At 40.1% G+C, this 17794-nt stretch overlaps 1 protein-coding gene across 6 annotated transcripts in view; it reads right to left on the bottom strand.

Moving 5' to 3' along the window:
- Positions 1–16102, bottom strand: part of TAB3 (TGF-beta activated kinase 1/MAP3K7 binding protein 3) — a 43576-nt gene extending 27474 nt beyond the window's left edge. For 3 of the 6 annotated variants that reach the window (XR_001877845.1, XR_001877846.1, XR_001877847.1), the window contains exon 1: positions 15978–16102. The gene's annotated coding sequence lies outside the window, so the exon portion shown is untranslated. The remainder of the gene's footprint in view (positions 1–15977) is intronic. The other 3 variants (XR_001877844.1, XM_017833930.1, XM_017833927.1) reach the window with 3 other exon arrangements.
- Positions 16103–17794: the final 1692 nt, after the last annotated feature.

Raw genomic sequence — 17794 nt, 5'->3', positions numbered from 1 at the left:
TGACCTGCCTAAGTTTATCAACATTCCATATAACTGATAACTCTACAAAGTCTATTGCACAGACTGCCCACATATTGTATTCACATCTTCTGCACCCAGTACGACCAGTTGAAATAGGAGAGAAAATGGGAGGTGTGAACACCCATGCAACACTCTGGCCTGATGACTACCAGCCTCGCCTCACTTTGGCCACCTTGAACTAGAAGAAAAACCCTAGATTAGAAAGAAGTGGAGTGAGGGGATAACAAAACCTCCTTTCAGGATCCCCAGCAAACACAAACTGATGGAGGACATGACTCCACACAGAGGAAACAGAGGAGGGAAGCGGACAGGCACATGTAAACGGGAACAAAAAGTAGAGACACAAGTAAGCAGAAAACAGATACAGAAAAACAAGAAACAGCCAGGAGTCAGGAGAGAACAACAGCAGAGAGAAACACGAAACCACACTCCCTACACAGCAGAAAGCATCAACTTCCATTTCTGAAGTTTTGAGTTAAGCTTTGGTGTCCTGACTGTGTAAATTTCTTTGACATGACTAATTGCTATAAAATACAGTGAACACGTTATGCAGCATGCCTGTCTTTTCTATCATTCCAGAAGAATTTGTTAAGATAAGGAAATGTAACACAAACCTTGCTGATTCTGTGATATCTTCTGACAAGTCTCTGCATGAATACCCACTCACAAGGGTGCCACAAAAAAGTCATATCAAGAGGTTCCACACCTCATTAATGTTATTTATGTTTTTCCAATATAACACATTGAAGTTATCTATAATCATATGGGTACATGTATAGATGATTGAGTATCTGCTATAGTTGAGGAACTGCTGTGCCCAATTTCCTAGCAAGACAGAAGACACCTTAAAATAAAAACATTATCTGCAAACAATAAATATATACACATGTACATAGCTATATATATATATACACAGAGACATCATATAAACCCTAGTTTACCCTTTTTATATCTTTTTCTTTTGAGTGCAGAGTGCCTTAAAATTAGATTTTTGTTTCTGCAACATATTTTATTTTCTTTTAAGACCACAATCATCTTCTACTAACATTATTTTATCTCAGCTTAGCCCCAGACTGACTTTCCAGGGAGATGTGCCTTAGATATTATACAAGGCAGACATTTTAAAATGTCTTCATTCTACACTCAGTTTAGTATTCTCTATTAAAAAATACTAATAGGACACCAAAAAAAGCTCTGGTGGAAGGAAAGCTGGGAGTTTCCCCTCTTTCCATAAGCAAAGCCTATGTTACAACTGTTGCAGCAAGAAACGTTGGTCTGTAAGGTGATGATTAAACAATCAACACTCAGATAAAGCTGTAGCTGTCCTGTCTGTGGAACTGCTTGAACAGCAAATCTCCATAAGAAAGTCTAGATATTTCAGATTCACTTGTTCCATAATCTTGGACCAGAAATAGGACAAGCCAAAAGAGATAATGGAAATAGAATACAATTGTTCATCCTAAAATGCACTGATGCATTCCTGCCAAAATTCTTTTACAGCTTTAAAGGACTTGAATGGTATCCAATACCTTTACTTGAGCAGAGCTTTAGAGTATCCTCTCCTTACGGAGAGCTCCAAACCAGGTGGGTTTAACAGCAGAGAGTGCAGGCAGAGAAACTACAGGTAACAGCAGGAGAATTGCTGTCACCTACACTGAACTTTTCCACGAACAAAATGAATTTCTGCTTTGAGTCACAGAATGGTTTGGGTTAGAAGGGATCTTAAAGATCATCTAATTCCAACCCCACTGCCATGGGCAGGGACACCTTTTTATTGGTTTTCTTGAATTAAAAGTCTACTTTTAATAGCTACTCAGTAAATTCCTCTGTTTCCAACTCAATGTAGTATTCAAAGTTTGTACATTTGAAAAACCAATACTTACAGCTAATGAATATTCTACTCTAATAATGCAGCATTCTTAATATTGTCAAATTACTTTCCTGCTCTTCTGTGTGCTCTGGGCAGAAGACACAGTTGGAAACTGACTTCTTCTAACAATCTAATACTTAATTGTAAGCTCAATGATTCATTTGTAGGTTAGTCATAGCTATGTAACAGCACAAACTCCTCTTAAAAATAAAACACACTTTACCTCTCTCTGAGGCTTTAAAGTCATGACTTTGGTAGGTTAACCAAAGCTGTGTCTGCAGTCTGGACACCTTTGTTACTCAACTCAGTGACACTGTCTGCAAATGCAGGTTGTCAGTATTCAGGTCATCAGTCTTAACATTTGTTTATTTTTGTTGGTCTGACACCAGAAAATTTCAAATTCAAGTGATGAGATTAATGCAATTCCTGGCTGGAGCATGCATGACTTTTTACATACAGCTGAGTATAAAAAAAAAAATAAATCAATTTTGTGATGGTGGAGCTGGATGTCCCTTTCACAGAGCCTGTGATTGCAATATATTCCTCTAACAGGAAAATGTTAAACAACTCTTTGGCTTTATAGAATCAGCTTTACAGTATAGAAAGTAAAGAGACAAAAATCGTGCCAGTCTCTCCACAGTTGACACTGCATGGCTGTCTGACAGTGAAGTTACAAGCAAATTTCACTTTCATCAGTTACAGCTACAGAAAAAAAAAAGCTATAAATCTGAATATGAGACAAAATGAATGAAGCACGCTCTATGAAACTTTCAGGAATAAGTAGTATTTGGCTTCTCAATGCATTTCATCCAAAAGTCTCTATTCACAATTTCAGTTTTTAGAATACCTTATTTTTATTCTACATGACAAATAACCTTCCAGATGTAAGTCAAACATGCATATTAAACACTGTAAGCAATCAGTACGTCTCTAAAGCCAAATCATTTCCACACTGATCTGCCTTACTGTACTCCATTTAAGGTTGGTAGGATAAACTGCACTGATTTCATTTCCCTTTTAGGAAGCTATCCTCATAATCCTGCTTTAGAAGAAGAAAAAAATAACTAGGGCTCAAAGGCAGCTTCAACGTAAAAGTTACTAACTAATTCTACTTTCTAAGAGGTTTGGATTATTTCACTTCTCAAAAACAAAAAGATGCTGTCCAGCAGCTCAAAGCAGGTGCATCCTCCAAAATCAATGTTCTCCTTCACCTTACCAGACCTTTGTTCTTATCAGATTTATGGGGTCTTATGGATAACTTTGTAAAGCAGTAGCAAAAGAACTGTTGAAACATTCTCTACACTACACTGAACTTGCCCTTTGATTTGTGCTGTGCTCAGGGCTCTTCACCTCCACCAGAAGAGTGGAACTGACAGCCACTCAACAGTCTGAGTGGCTGCAGATGTGCTGCCAGGAATGTAAAAGCCTTCCTTTCACCTGATGTGACACAGTGCTTTCTTTGCTTAGATGCTGCAGCACAGGAGGAAATGTGGTATTATGTTAGTTCTTTAACCAATCTCCCAATTTCTTTACTGTTAAGAAGTGGCAATGTCCATATGTTTTGTAGAAAGGAACAATATGGAGCATGCCCAGCTCTTCAATTAGAAACCAAGAATTTCAATCTGAAACACAGATCTTTTGGGTTAACTCCCTGCAGTCTTAAAAGAGCATCATTTACTGAGAACACAGAGGGGAAAAAAAATAAATCAAGGTCATGTATCTTCCCATAAATCTAGTGCAGTCTGGTACACAACAGGAGGTCAGACAGCAGAAAAATCTGAAGTTTAAAATAATTTGCAGTCACCCCCTGGCCAGCCAAACACAACTGCCACCAGAGCATTCCCCTGAGGCCAATAACTGACACACAGAGCCTGCCCTGGGCAGGCAGCACAGAGTGAGACACTTCTACATTTCCGAACCAAAGAAGCAGTTGAAAGAAAAAATACATCAAAATGACATTGTAAACTGATGCCTCGATTCCAAAATCACAGCACAAGTCACACCCTCTGCTTAACCAAACAGCCGATGACTTCTTGAGAATTCTCACAACATTAACACAAACAAACTCACAGCTCTCAGCATTTACATGATCCGAACTCAAGTGCACACTTTGAGTTCTCTCTGCTTTTAGAGGAGAGGGAGAAGGAAGGACATGAAAGTCTTTGACATTTTTAGTGCTGTTTAAAGCACAAGCTTTATTCTATGCTGTTCTGTGTCATTCTTCCCCTACAGGATGGGAAGCAATGCTACACAAACAAACACTAATACTTTATTTAGAAACAGAATTCAAACCTATATGAAAATTAGATATTAACATACTTCTAAAATGCTATGAATAAGCACATTTTAAGAATAACTCTGCTAAACAGCCTTGTGTATTTAAAACTTGGTTTTCAATACCTGAATGACCTGAGGAATACTGTAACAGGTCTGTCACCTGTTAGACTATATATCATATACAGTTCTCTATTCCTCCCAATTGCTGGAGAAATATGCAAATTAAGTAGTTAGATACCTCTAAGAAGCCTGTGCTTTGTTTCAGCATCAGCTTTAAAAAATCAAAGGTAATTTATCTTTAAAAAAACCTCTGATAATACAAAAATAATTGTATTTTATTTTCACGACCACTTCAGATCACCAGTTTTCCACTATGGTGAACTAAACTTAGTACTGTTTAAAGACTGGACTTCTTCCTGGCTGAAAAAGACTTATTAAATACTTACTCAAGAAGCACAATCAGAAGAACCCCCAGTTACCAGATTTACATATATGTTTTAGCCAACTTCTGCCAAGAACAGTTACTGGGAATTCAGGGTATACACGAAACCTTGAATACTTGAGGGCCACTAATTCTCCATCACTGTCTACATAGTTTAACCTAAGGAGTTACTCTTAGTTCAAATATCTTACTACATATTTTGTCTAATTGTGAAATGGATTAAAAATAAATTCACACCAATTTGAAGACTTGTAAAAGAAAATGTACATTCAACTCTCTGTACATATCGTCTCACATACAGGATCTCTATTATTTATTTGTCAGATTTCCACACCCAACTTAGATGAGAAGTGCAACTTACTACATATTTGAAAACTAAATTAACTGGACACAGACAAAACAGTCTAATGAGAAACTGCCTTTAATAAACACATTTCCAAGTATGTGTAAGAGTAAATACATTCTTTCTGTAGTTATACATGCTCAATTCAACTGAACTGGGTCCAGAATAAACAGAAACTACAGAAAAAAAAAACAACAAACAACAACAACAACAAACACAGAAAACCCCCCCAACCAACCAAAAACAAACAAACAAATAAAAACAAACAAACCAAAAACCAACCCACAAAACCAGGCACACAATTAAGCTACAAGTTAATACACTGTAGTATTGACTTTCTACTTTTAATTATTGTCCACGTATTCACTATGTAAAGCAAACTTTCAATAACTGAACAACATGAATCATAATAAGCATGCCTAAATTGTAATAAAAATTCTCAACCTGCATAATTTATTACAAAAAGTGACTTTTAAAACTCGAATTATTATTTTCAAATAAGAACCAAATATTTAAAGGAAATATCAGTACTAGAAATCGTAATTACATGTTCCAAACGCACAGAATTGTTCACACAACTGCTTTTAGCTCAATAAAAACTGAACTCCAAATGTATTTTACATTTTAAGTCAGTTTTTAAATTACTAATGTAAAACAAATGTCTCTAGTGAAGACTATATAACAGACAATCTAGACTAGTCTAGGAGTCAGTAGAAAGACAACTTACTACTGAATTTTGTAATATTAGAACTGCTTATTAAGATGTTGTTGAATGTTATTTTTTGGGGGGGGAGAAAATAAATTCTTAAACATCAGAAATGCAAAATAATTAACAGAAGGAAAAAAAAAATCACTAAAAATTACAAACATAACCACACCCAAATATCAAGCTTCTTACAAACTTTTTTAGCAAGGAATACAGGGCTGCAATCTAATTCCCTTCTATGTACAGACACAGAAATACAGTTACAAGGGAAAAGAAATACTGAACATCCCAATCCACCCATTTTCTTGTCACAAGTGTCACAACTGAAAACACCAAACAAACAGCAATTCCAGAAAAAGAGTATTTTGCTATTGTTGTTAAATTCTGAAAAAAAAACAAACAAACATTAAAAATCAAAACAAGTGAGCACTAGGCACTAGACATTAACTTCAGGAAATAAGTTGTGGAGGGGGAAAAAAAAAAAAATCTTTGTTCGGGGAAGTATTTATCATCATAAAATGCTTAGCGACAGCACACAGTCTGGGTACTTCCACAAGAGAAAACTGTCACAAAGGAAGTCTCATCTATTTCATAATCACCTTAAAACAGTAAAAATACAGTATTTCTGAAGAAAGAATTTGCTTCTCCTTTCCTTTGAACGCTTGCTCCTCCCAGCACGCCAGCACAAATTTAGAGACAGCAAAGTGGACATTACTGAAGTTAAACTTTGATTTGCCAACACTGAATACTGGCCCAGTCTGGATCAGCTCCATGATTCACCTCAAAACTCCACAAAACCTTGTGTCACAGTCAGACACAACACTGAGACAGCAGCAGGCAGCCAAGATGAGAGAGAAGTGTTAGATCCAAGTGTCACGATAGGATTTGACCAGGAAGATCTCAAAGCAGACTCTCCCTTCAGGTAAGACAGAAAAAACTGTTAGAAATTAGACTTTCCCATTACAAAAGCAGTCTAAGTCATAACTCTTCAATTCCATTTAGCAGATTTCCTTCTGTGACACGGGCACCTCAATAGTTGCAACAAACCATGCAACCAACAGCTGTGGTTGCAACCAATATATCCAGTTGGTCACTCTTTACTTAGTGATTTAGATGCAGAAGAACAGGTAACATTCCTAGAAGTCTTCTTTCCAAGGTTAAATGATAGTATCCCTGTGAAATCCAAATGATCTACAATCAAGCAAGCCAGAAACCTAAACCTTGGAGAAGCAATGATTGTTCTGAACTCTGTGTTTGAGTCTTTGAGTCTTCATTTTCTTTTTTATTTGGAAGAATTGGGAGAAGCTCTTAACCTTGACCACAGGAAAAACATAGCAATCAAACCAGATTAGTTATGAATTTTGGGGATTAGCAAATAAGAATAATCACAGAACAGAGAAAATAACCCAAAAAGTAGGCCAAACTATACAAAATACCTACACTGAAAAATATTAGTATTTTGAGATGCATACAAGTGATAAGTTTAATCTAGTGTTAACAAAGAATTAAAACACACACTTAAAGAGAAGTTTGCAACCCTCACAGATCCCTCCTGAAAAGTTACTCTGCAGAAAGATTTACAATCACATGAATAAACTCCGAAGTTACTAAACTTTGACTATCTGTAACTATTTCATAAAACTAATACAGATTACATCTACTCAAATATATGCATAATAAAAACTTATTTGAATCCCACTTTGAGGTTTGCACCTTAGTAAACTCATTTAATTTTTAAGTATTCTTTTTTTCATAGCTAGTAACATCGTTAACCATTAAAGGAATTCCAGTTAAATACTGCTTCATACAAATGCAATATAGCTATTTTACTGGTTTTCAAGAAGACATTATTCAAATAATCACCACTACTTCCTGCATATGGGGGAAAAAAAGAATCCAGCAATTTTTTGGTAGAGTATTTGTCTGCTGGATAGTCTTCTAAGAGGATTCTGTCATGTTGTACTTACTATCAGGTAACCAAACAACTAAGATGATAATACTACATAACATGGGATCATCACTACTACTGAACAAATAATCCAAACCACCAAGTTTTTCTGATTGCTTGACATTTATTATAACTTAATAAAAATTAAGATTATTTATGGTTAGGTAACATGCTTACATAATTCACAAATTCTGGTATACACAGAAATAACTCACCCTACAAGTCTAAGTGTATCACACACTTGCTGGGAACACAAAACAAACATCACCCTCATCCCCAGAAACAAAACCAACTGTGGTTAAAAAAAAAAAAATCAAAACAAAACCAAACTCAGAAAAGCAGACAAAAGAAAGGTCTACGCAAGTCTAAATGCATTCCCCTTAAGCATATAGAGTTTTCATTTTCTGAGCAGACTAAATAGCCTGTACCATAAATAGTTTCACTTAAAAATGAGTGCAGCTTACATAAGCATGTGGCACTCAACCATTTTTACTGATGGCAATACAACCAACAGTGGCAAAAAAGTAGTACATTAAACATGTTCAGTTCAGCAAATAGCATTTAGCAAGCAATTCAAAGTATAAGTAGCCTTTACTCTAAGGCTAACTAACTAAGGCTAGTAACAAAGCCTAAACTCAAATATTCCATGAATGGACAAGTGGATACAGTAGTCCAATGACTATGCTCAGGAAAAGTTATTCAGAATAGCCCCAAAGCAGAAATTTGCCATGCTCATGAGGGCACAACTCTTCCCATAAGACAAATTCGTACTTTCTGGAATCTGTGTTTTAGCACATAATCAAACATAAGAACAAAAGATACCAAAATGTCAATGTCATAACTACTTTCTTCCCTCCTGAATCAAAGACTATAAATCAGATAGAAACACTTAAACCTTTTGTGCTTTTTTTCCTCTTCTTCTAGCACTCTAAGTACTTATGAAAGCCTTACCTTTCAAAACTTCCAAAACCAAGAGACATTAGGAGAATTCTTTAGACTTCTTTACAGAAAGATGGACCAAACAATGATCTATGGGGTAGGTTTTAACAAGACTCAATGGGGGCGAAGCAGATAAGGACTGCTTGGTTTTGTGGGAGTTTTTTTTACACTCAATTCACAGAAGACAGTCAAACTTCTGCTGCTGTCCTGTCAGCTCCCTGACACCACTTCCCTTTCATCTAGTTCCTAGAGCCATTAAGTCCAGGAACTGCAATCCCCAGAGGGACGGACAGCTTCAGTAAGCAATACAAAACTTGTTCCACCTCCCCCAACCACCAGAAGAGTGAGCAGAATTTTCTTTTTCAGGAGATATGGATTCCTTAAGAGAAGTAGGAGCTCTTCCTTCATCTTTGCTGCGTTTCCAGGAGGGGAATCTTCCATCAGACAGAAGACACCAGTCCACTAATGCTGTCTTTTGAGCTCTCAGTAACAGATGTATATGAGAACAAACTGCACTGGGACTTCTGAAGACAAAACCCTAGAACTGAACTGCACAGATAAGAACCAAACAGAACAAGACTCCATGCCCTGATCACATCTTGGGTAACATATGCTCTTAGGAGATGTGTCATGAATTTTTGCTACAACTTTTACAGAAAGATGTCTCAGTTAAAGAAAAGCAGCTTTCAAGTGTCTGGTGTTCCTCCAGAAATAGAAGTACTGTTTATCACAGTACCAGGAACGTCTGTGTTGTTGGTACTAGTGCCTTGCTGAGTAACAACAACAAGGATCAGTGAAGATGCCTCAATGTCCACATTACTATAGAAACATGTCATCCAGCTGATGGAACTAAAACCATCAAGACCTGCTGTACAGAGTTGCTGAGAGGACTCTTTCTTGTCTTTGGAAATCTTAAAGTTGTCCTCTACAGTAGCCACGGATTCATCTCCCTCTCACAGACCACTTACTGTCAGATAAAGGAACTATTTCAACGCTTTGGTGATTTTTTTTTGACTCTTTTTCTCTCTCTAATTTTTTTACTTTTTTTCTTTTTTTAATACAGTAGATCATCCTTTCTAAAGACAGAGCAAAATAGCTGATCTTACTTAGGTCTCTCTTAGGCCTAAGGGTACCTTCAGCCTCATTTACCTCAACTCTCAAATCTTGAAAAGGATTGGCAGGTAGAACATTTACTTGACTTGGAACTTTCTTTAAAGGAAAAGCAGCATTTACTGTATTTAGAGACATGGCTTCAGAAGCAAAGAGGCAAATTTCATTTAAGAGGGGTCTACATTCTGCCATTTATAAACTTATAAAATTCAACTGCAACAGATGTGATAGAAACTGCTTTCTTTGTCTGGCCTCTCTTACTTTAAGCTGGATATTCCAAGAAAACAATAATAAAAGAATATATTTGTTACAGGAAGTGTTAATAAACTCACATTGACACAGAAGGAAGCTGAATGTGAACAGGGATAATTATCTCACTGTCACTGCCTGCTACTGAACCCAGTACATGGGTATCGAAGGCCAACATCTCCAGTCCAGAATCAAGACAAAGTACAGAACTGCAAACATTCCTGAACAATTACTCAAAAAATTTCTAAACTCACAACCCCTGAAGCACTTTCAGACCAACAATGAGATTCATTTTTGAAACACCTGTGTAAGCCACTGATGTTCATGAAGAAGGAACAGCATGCAAACTTTTGTAACCGTATTTTCAGGATGTTGCCCAAACAGCAGGAGATGGAGCACAGACAGACTAAAATAACTGCGACCCCATGCTGCCCATTTGAAACTTAATGAGTTACAAAACCCACGATAATGTACAAAATCAAATTGCAAGAACAAAGTACATAAGATTATGCACTGACAAAAATGTCATTTTTAAAATACAATCTCATATAAGTGTTCTCAGTCCAGCTGCAACACTTACTCAGCGATTACTGAAGTCACATTTGCACACCACCAGATCACCCAGCAACTAAAACTTGATTTTTACCAGGAAAAGACAAACTGGCATTTCAGCAGAATACCCAGAAAATAACAAAAAGTTTTTAACACCTTCAAGTCAGCAGTGGGAAGAAAGATGATATTTGATGTAACGCTTGCTAGCAAAAATTTATCCTATTAACTTTTTTTTGAGCAAGTATGAAGCAACAGAGTGAAATTATACCAAATTAACACTTTGCCTTATCTAGACACATCACTTCTGATCCAACATTCAGCAGGATTATTGTGAGAATTACTATTCCAACAAGATAAACTTAAGAATTTCAGGAAAAAAGGCAAATACACTTCAAGGTAATGCTCTGAAGAAGACCTAGCATCTGGCTTACGATTTCTGCAAGCTGATCGTCAAGAACATCAGCATGAAAACCAAGTTCTACATTTCCTTCATAACTTGCACAACACCTAGGTAAAAAAAAAACCCAAACAACCACCCCCTATTTATCAAGTATTACTAGTCCTATGCCCAATGCCAAAAAAACAAAGAACAAAACAAATCCACAAATCTTTCAAGTGCTAGGAAAAAAAGTCCACATTTTAAGTCAAGCCAAAGTATACGAACTCCCCACAGAACAAAAAGAATTATACTTGAGGATTTATACCAATGCAACAAATGACATACATAGAACAAACCAAGCCTTTCCCCAGCCACTGCCACTGAAGCTGTGACATTGTAAACCAGTAAGAATTGTTCAAACAGATGAGTCTTCGGGGCAAATCACCTTAGAACATAACCAAGCAAGGGAAAAATAAAAGCTTAAAGCTGGAACAAGATTAAAATACTAGCACTGCTACCAAATCTGATAAGAAACAGTCAACACTGAATACAATTTAGAAAATCATTCAAGATTTTTCTGCCACAACATCCAAGACAAATACTGATAGTAACAGATTTTTTCCTAAAAATTCCCTTTGTTCTTAGATGAACCATGATTTCACAGAAATTGATCCGCTTTTCAAATTAACACACACTTCAGTGGATATGCAATTTCATTTGAAAGCAAGTATTTCATTATGAATGTGGAACACATCTGATTGAATGCAACCTGCTGAAAAGTGTTTTTAAGAAAACACCCTCAATGATCCCCCAGCAAGTCCACAAGCAGACAGAAAAACATCTGTATTTCAGCTGTGACTGCCAGGTTACTGAACACCACTGTAGCAGAATGACCTCTCTCTATCTAGTCTGTGACTTTTCTGTTTGCTTACAAAGCCCCCTGTTTTAAACAACTCTCTGAAAAGAGCAAAAGTAGAAGTAATTTTCCTTCCAATACAGTTAGGTTAGGATAAAACCTGATAATTCATTGAAGATGCTTTTATAATACAGCTACTTTGAATTCAGACCCTGAATAAAATGAAACCCACCTGAAATTCAAGAACTAATGCTTCTTGAGAACACAAAGCTGTATATAATCTTAACAGAGGTGGCATTTTTCCCTTTGGTGTTATGCTGGCTATTGTGAAACAATACTTGAAAAGAGAGAAACATTCAATGTAGTAATCAATGGGGTGTAAGAATATTGAAATGTTAGTTCTACTCTGACATTAAACTAAGACACGCAGACAGTATGATCTCTCTAGTATAATTAATCTTCAAAAAGAGATAAAGAACAAGAAAAATGCTAAACAGTGATAACTCACTGCACAACCTGAGCTGTATGGTTTATTAGTAACACTGTGGCTTTTATATACTGAATTTTGTGACATGTGTTTCAGCTTTTCATGTTGATAAAAAAAAGCCTCAGTGATGTTTCTTCTGGCAGTTGTGCACATGAGTCTCCTGGATACTAATACCACAGTGCACTGACTGACACAGCACAGAAGTTGTTGACCAACTCTCTATCTCACACAGGATGACTGATACTCAATACCAGAGAACCAACAACACTGTCAGGTTAAACTCACATCATCTGTCTGAAGCTGGAGAGATGTATTTGCTAAGTACTACCAGCACATTCATAATGTGAAAGCCTTTCAAAGGACAACTTTGACTGACACTTCCAGGTTTGGCAGAGTACAAGAACCTATTCCAGCAATGTTTTCAACCAACACCTTCAACATTTGCATACACGAGTCTAAACAAGTATTTCAAAACTCTCATCTTTCCATTTAGGAAGAATGCTTCTGACATGGGAACTGGCACCACGACATGACCACACATTTAATCTCAACAAAATGATTCTTGGTCTTTCAGGAGAACAAGACAGCCAATATCACCTCTCAGACAATATTTTACTCTACTGTGCCCATACATAAATAACAGTCTGCAGAAAATTTGTATTACCTACATAGCTGAAGAAAAGCTTCAACTTGCAAGAAAAAAGACAAAACCAGAAAAGTTTGTCAGGGATTTGAAAGTAAATCCCTAATAACAGTTTGCTGTACTATGCAGCACCAACACTTTTCAGTTTGGCTTTATTTTTCTGTTTGAGTAAGGGCAGCAACATGGACAGGAAAAAATATTGCAAACCCACAAGCCACAGATATTTCTACTGTGTAATTTAAAACACTTGCAGTCAAAAGTAGTCCAAAAGGTGCTTATGAAACTGTTTCAGGCTTTGTATGAACTGTCTCTTAATTTCACACTCCATTTGTCACTTGCCTTTTAACCATGAACATACCATGTAACAAAAGTGATTCCTTCACTGCAAATAACCGTACTTGCACTTTACTTGACCTTCTGTGTGCAGACACAGGTACAAACACACCAGGCACTGCTCCTACTTCAGCTCCCAGCAGTGGCAACAGCAGCATCATACAGATGCTCCTGGAGCAAAATGTGTCATACCATAGTTCAGGTGGATGACTAAGCACACAAGACAGACTTGACATTACCCAAAATTTACTAGATTTGATCATTTACTCAATGTTTCAATCACCTCAAAAATAACTTTGGTGTCAAAGAAGTAAATCAAAGGCTTTTGCTTGTGTTGTTAGTGATTTTGCTGAAACACTGCAGCTGTGGAAGTAAAGATGTGAGCTATCATCCCACATGGAGATACAGCTCTTTGAAAAATAACTCAATAAAACATCTGAGTTTCCTATACTTCAGTACACAACTCTTGCCCTAACCAAGAATACTTTTGCAGGTCATACTTTGAGGCTACTTATGCTATTTAAAAATACATACAAAATGAATCATCATAGGTTTGAAGTCAGGAGAAAGCGACTACAGACCAGTGCAAACAAAAACTGAACTTCATTTCATTGCTACATAATTTTTGAGAGGGGACAGAAGGAGACAAGCTACTATGGGATAACCTTAAGAATCACATTAATGTATTCTCTTGGATGACTTCAAAGGAATCCTTTTCCATTAGGATTACTCTTTACTCTGCAACTCAACTGACAGACATCAGCACAGACATATCACCAAAGCTGAGTGGAAAAGAAGACACGTTTTCACTACATCTATTCAAGTTCCCTTGTCTTCCTCAAGATGACAACTAATGGAAGGAAAAAGGAACCTCAGTGAGACCCAGGAAAGAACAAGAACAGCCACAAATCTCACAATACTCTCTTTACATTTATCTGCAATCACTTATAGCAAAGGTTATGACCCAAGCCAGATGAAAATAAATGAAAATACATCATAAGTATAAAATCATAGCAAGAATTCCTCACACTTATTCAACTCACTGTACCTAAACCAAAATATTTACCATTAAAGGTAGACCTAAATGCTGATCTTATTATCCTTTAATAAAGTGTGTAAAATTTGACACCTTGGTAGTTTTATGAACTGAGACAGTCCATATATACATTAACACAGGCTGTTATGGCATTCCTCAGATTGCTGCTATCAACAGACACCATTCACAACATAGGACAAAGGGCAAGCTTTAACAAATGTTGTGAAACACTTTATTTTTAAAAATCCTGTTCCTCTCTCTCTACAAAGAGGAAATGAATTTAACATTTCTTCTTTTTAAAAGAAATATGTTAACTGAAAATATACTTGCAGAGAGGCAGAATAAAGTATTGCTTTTCTCACAGATCTGGAAAACAAAATTAAAGTTACTAGAACAGTGACTGGCCTTTGACCACAGAAGCTTTACCTGTAACTTTTAAGAGTTCTGTTAGACAGAGCGCTCTGAAAACAGAAATGGTCAAGTAGACCTGCCACAGAACATGAGCCCATAAAGAAATACTACTCAACTTTGTCACAGCAAACACCTGCACTAAAAATAACAGACACATATCAATACATCAGCAGGATGGGTTGACCTGACCACTCTCAGTATTTACTTAGAACACAATAAGAGGGGAAAAGGAAAAGCTACTCTGTAACATCGAGCTTAAACATCTTGAAATGTACTTATTATAAAAGCAACCACAAATAGCCTTTAGCCAATTTATTTAACTAATATCTACTGCATTCATTAGCTATAAAGGTATCAATAGACCACTAATAACATCTTCAAGTTGGTTACCACTGAGACCTTCCGAGACAGTTTAATGCATGTTTACCTGAACATAGTGTCTTGGTTTAAGTTTTCCCACTACTTTCCAAGTCTGCCTTATCTGAGCCACTCCGGTTTTTTGGAGGCAGGGAATCTCTACCCTGAAGTACTGTTACTCCCAAGCCACCAAAGCAATTGCCTTTCCTCTCCTTGTTTTCTCCTTGCTAAAGCAAGGAAAACAAGAGCCACTATCACGTTACAAATCATGTCTGAACAAGGGGAAAGCACAGTGACTGCAGCCAAATGTTAACACTGAGCAGTATCAAGCCCTAAATACAAGGTACATCCTTCCATCACATCCACCTATATTAGAAAAACAAACCAAAATGAAACCTGAGCTCGTTTTCCCCGGTGCCAATACAAACAAGTGATAAGATCTCAAACCTGACCCGAAGCCAAGACTCTGGACAGAGCAAAACCGAGGCCTCGCTACCTCTGGGGGCCTCTCTATCCCCGGAGCCAAGGCTCGGCAGCAGCATCATCCTGCTGCAGTCACGTCCGAGGGGCAGGGGCAGCCTTTACCTGTGAATCTATTTGCCTTTTATTAATTTATTTTTTTTTTAAAACTGCAAGAGCAGCATCGGTGGCCCAGCAGACGCCACGGGGGACACCCCGCACAGGAGGAATCCCCGGGCTCCAAAAACAAAGACCAAAGTTTTCCCTGCTCGGCGCTGCGTGGGAGTGCGGCAGCAAAACAGGAGCCAGGATCAACACGAGCCGCCTCCCGGCACCACACCCGGGCCCACGCAGGGCAGGACACCCCCCGCTCCCGGGGCTGGGAACACCTCCCGCTCCCGGGGCAGCTCCAGCCGCTCCCTCCCGGGCAGGAAGGGGACACGGCGACGCTCCCCGCCCGGCGGGACGGGGGGAGCGCGGGGTGTCCCCCCGAGCGCCCCTTCCCGACCCCCTGCCCGCCCCCACAACCCCACCCGCTCCCTCACCGCCCCCCCCTCACCGTGCTGCGCTGGGGGCTCGGCTGCGGCTCCGGCGGCTGCATTCCCGCCCCTCGGCTGTGCCCCGGGGCCGCGGCGCAGGGTCCTCCCCGCTGCTCCTGAGGGGAGGGAAGGGGCGCCGGGCAGGGCCGGGAGCGGGCCGGGGCTCCCGGGACAGGGGTCCCGGCGCGCGCGGCCGGGCGGCGCTTCCGGGCTCGGGGCGGCGCGCGGGGGCCGCCGGGCGGGGGGCGGGGCCCCGGCTGCGCGAGCGGCCCTACGACACCGCGCGGCCCGCGCCCGCCGGGCGGATCCGCTCTCGCGAGACTTGGCGAGGGCGGGAGGCAGGGGCGGGGGAGGAGGAGGTTTGAACGCGTGGGGGCGTGGCCACGGCTAATGGGGCGTGGCCAGGGAGGGGGGCGGGGCCGGTGTGAGGGAGGGTTCGGGTTCCCGCGTTCCAGGTGTCTGCTATTCCTGTGTTCCGGCGTTCCCGGGCTCTGGTGTTCCCGGACTCCGAGATTCCCGGACCCTGACATTCCTGGGTTCTGGCAATCCCGGGCTATAGGATTCCCGGGCTCTGGCGTTCCCAGGCTCTGAGATTCCCATGTTATGGCGTTCCCGGGCTCTAGGATTCCCGGACTCTGGCATTCCGGGTTTTGGGATCCCGGGCTCAGTTTCCTGCATTCTGGCAATCCCGGGCTATAGGATTCCCAGGCTCTGGCGTTCCCGGGCTCTGAGGTTCCCATGTTCTGCCATTCCCGCGCTCTAGGATTCCCGGGCTCTGGCATTCCCGGGTTCTGGGATCCCAGGCTCAGTTTCCCACATTCTGGCAATCCCGGGCTATAGGATTCCAGGGCTCTGGTGTTCCCGGGCTCTGATATTCCCTCTGCAGCATCACACCGCCGGTTTTTCCTCAGCTCCTTTAAAACAAAGGTTTCCAGGAGCCGGCGGGACACAGCGCTGGGTGTTCGGGGGATGTGGACCCGCGGTCCGGCCTTCCCCCTGTCCAGAGGAACCTCCTGAGCAAGGCTGGGTGGTGGATAAAACTCATGGGTTGTTTTCTGAGTACTGGCAGCGACAGTAAAGTGTGTGGACACAAAGGTTCCAGCACAGTTCACAGTCTGGTTCAGATTGGACGGGATCACAGTGGGTCATCTGGCCCAACCTCCCTGCCCAAGCAGAGAATCACAGAATCAATTGGGTTGGAAAAGACCTCTGAGATCATTGAGTCCAACACTTGACCCAACACCACCTTGTCTACTAGACCATGGCACCAAGTGCCACATCCTGTCTCTTCTTAAACACCTCCAGGGACAGTGACTCTACCATCTCCCTGGGTAGCCCATTCCAGGGTCACCCCAGAACACATAGCATGGGATTGTGCCCAGACAGCTCTGGGATATCTCCAGTGAGGGAGACTCCACAGCCCCTTGGGCAGTCTGTTGCACTGTGAGTTCTCACACAGCACGCGATGTCTGTGAGCAGGAAAATGCCCTTGTGCTGTGCTCCTGCCTAAAGGGCTCATGATCCTGTGCCATTCCCAGTAGAGTTTTTGTGTCCCTCTGTTGGCAGGATACACTTGAGGCTGTGATTATACTAATTGATCCAATGTGAACTTTTCATTGACATCCACGGGGGCTGAAATATTCCTGTTGAGGCAGAGCCTTGCAGATGGTTTAGTGGGTGTACATTGATTTTTCATCCACAGACTGGGCCTTCACTTGAGATTATGTTCTGTTTGTGTGCCTGCGTAAGCTGGTCTAAAGCATCTTTTCCCAAGCGATAAAGACCGTGATTTGTGTTTTTCAGGGGGGAGGTGGTGGTGGTGTGTTTATATGCTTTT

Source organism: Lepidothrix coronata, unplaced genomic scaffold (assembly GCF_001604755.1).
Source record: "Lepidothrix coronata isolate B3197 unplaced genomic scaffold, Lepidothrix_coronata-1.0 Scaffold225, whole genome shotgun sequence".
NCBI classification, from domain to species: domain Eukaryota; kingdom Metazoa; phylum Chordata; class Aves; order Passeriformes; family Pipridae; genus Lepidothrix; species Lepidothrix coronata.
This window is presented reverse-complemented; position numbering and strand designations above follow the sequence as displayed.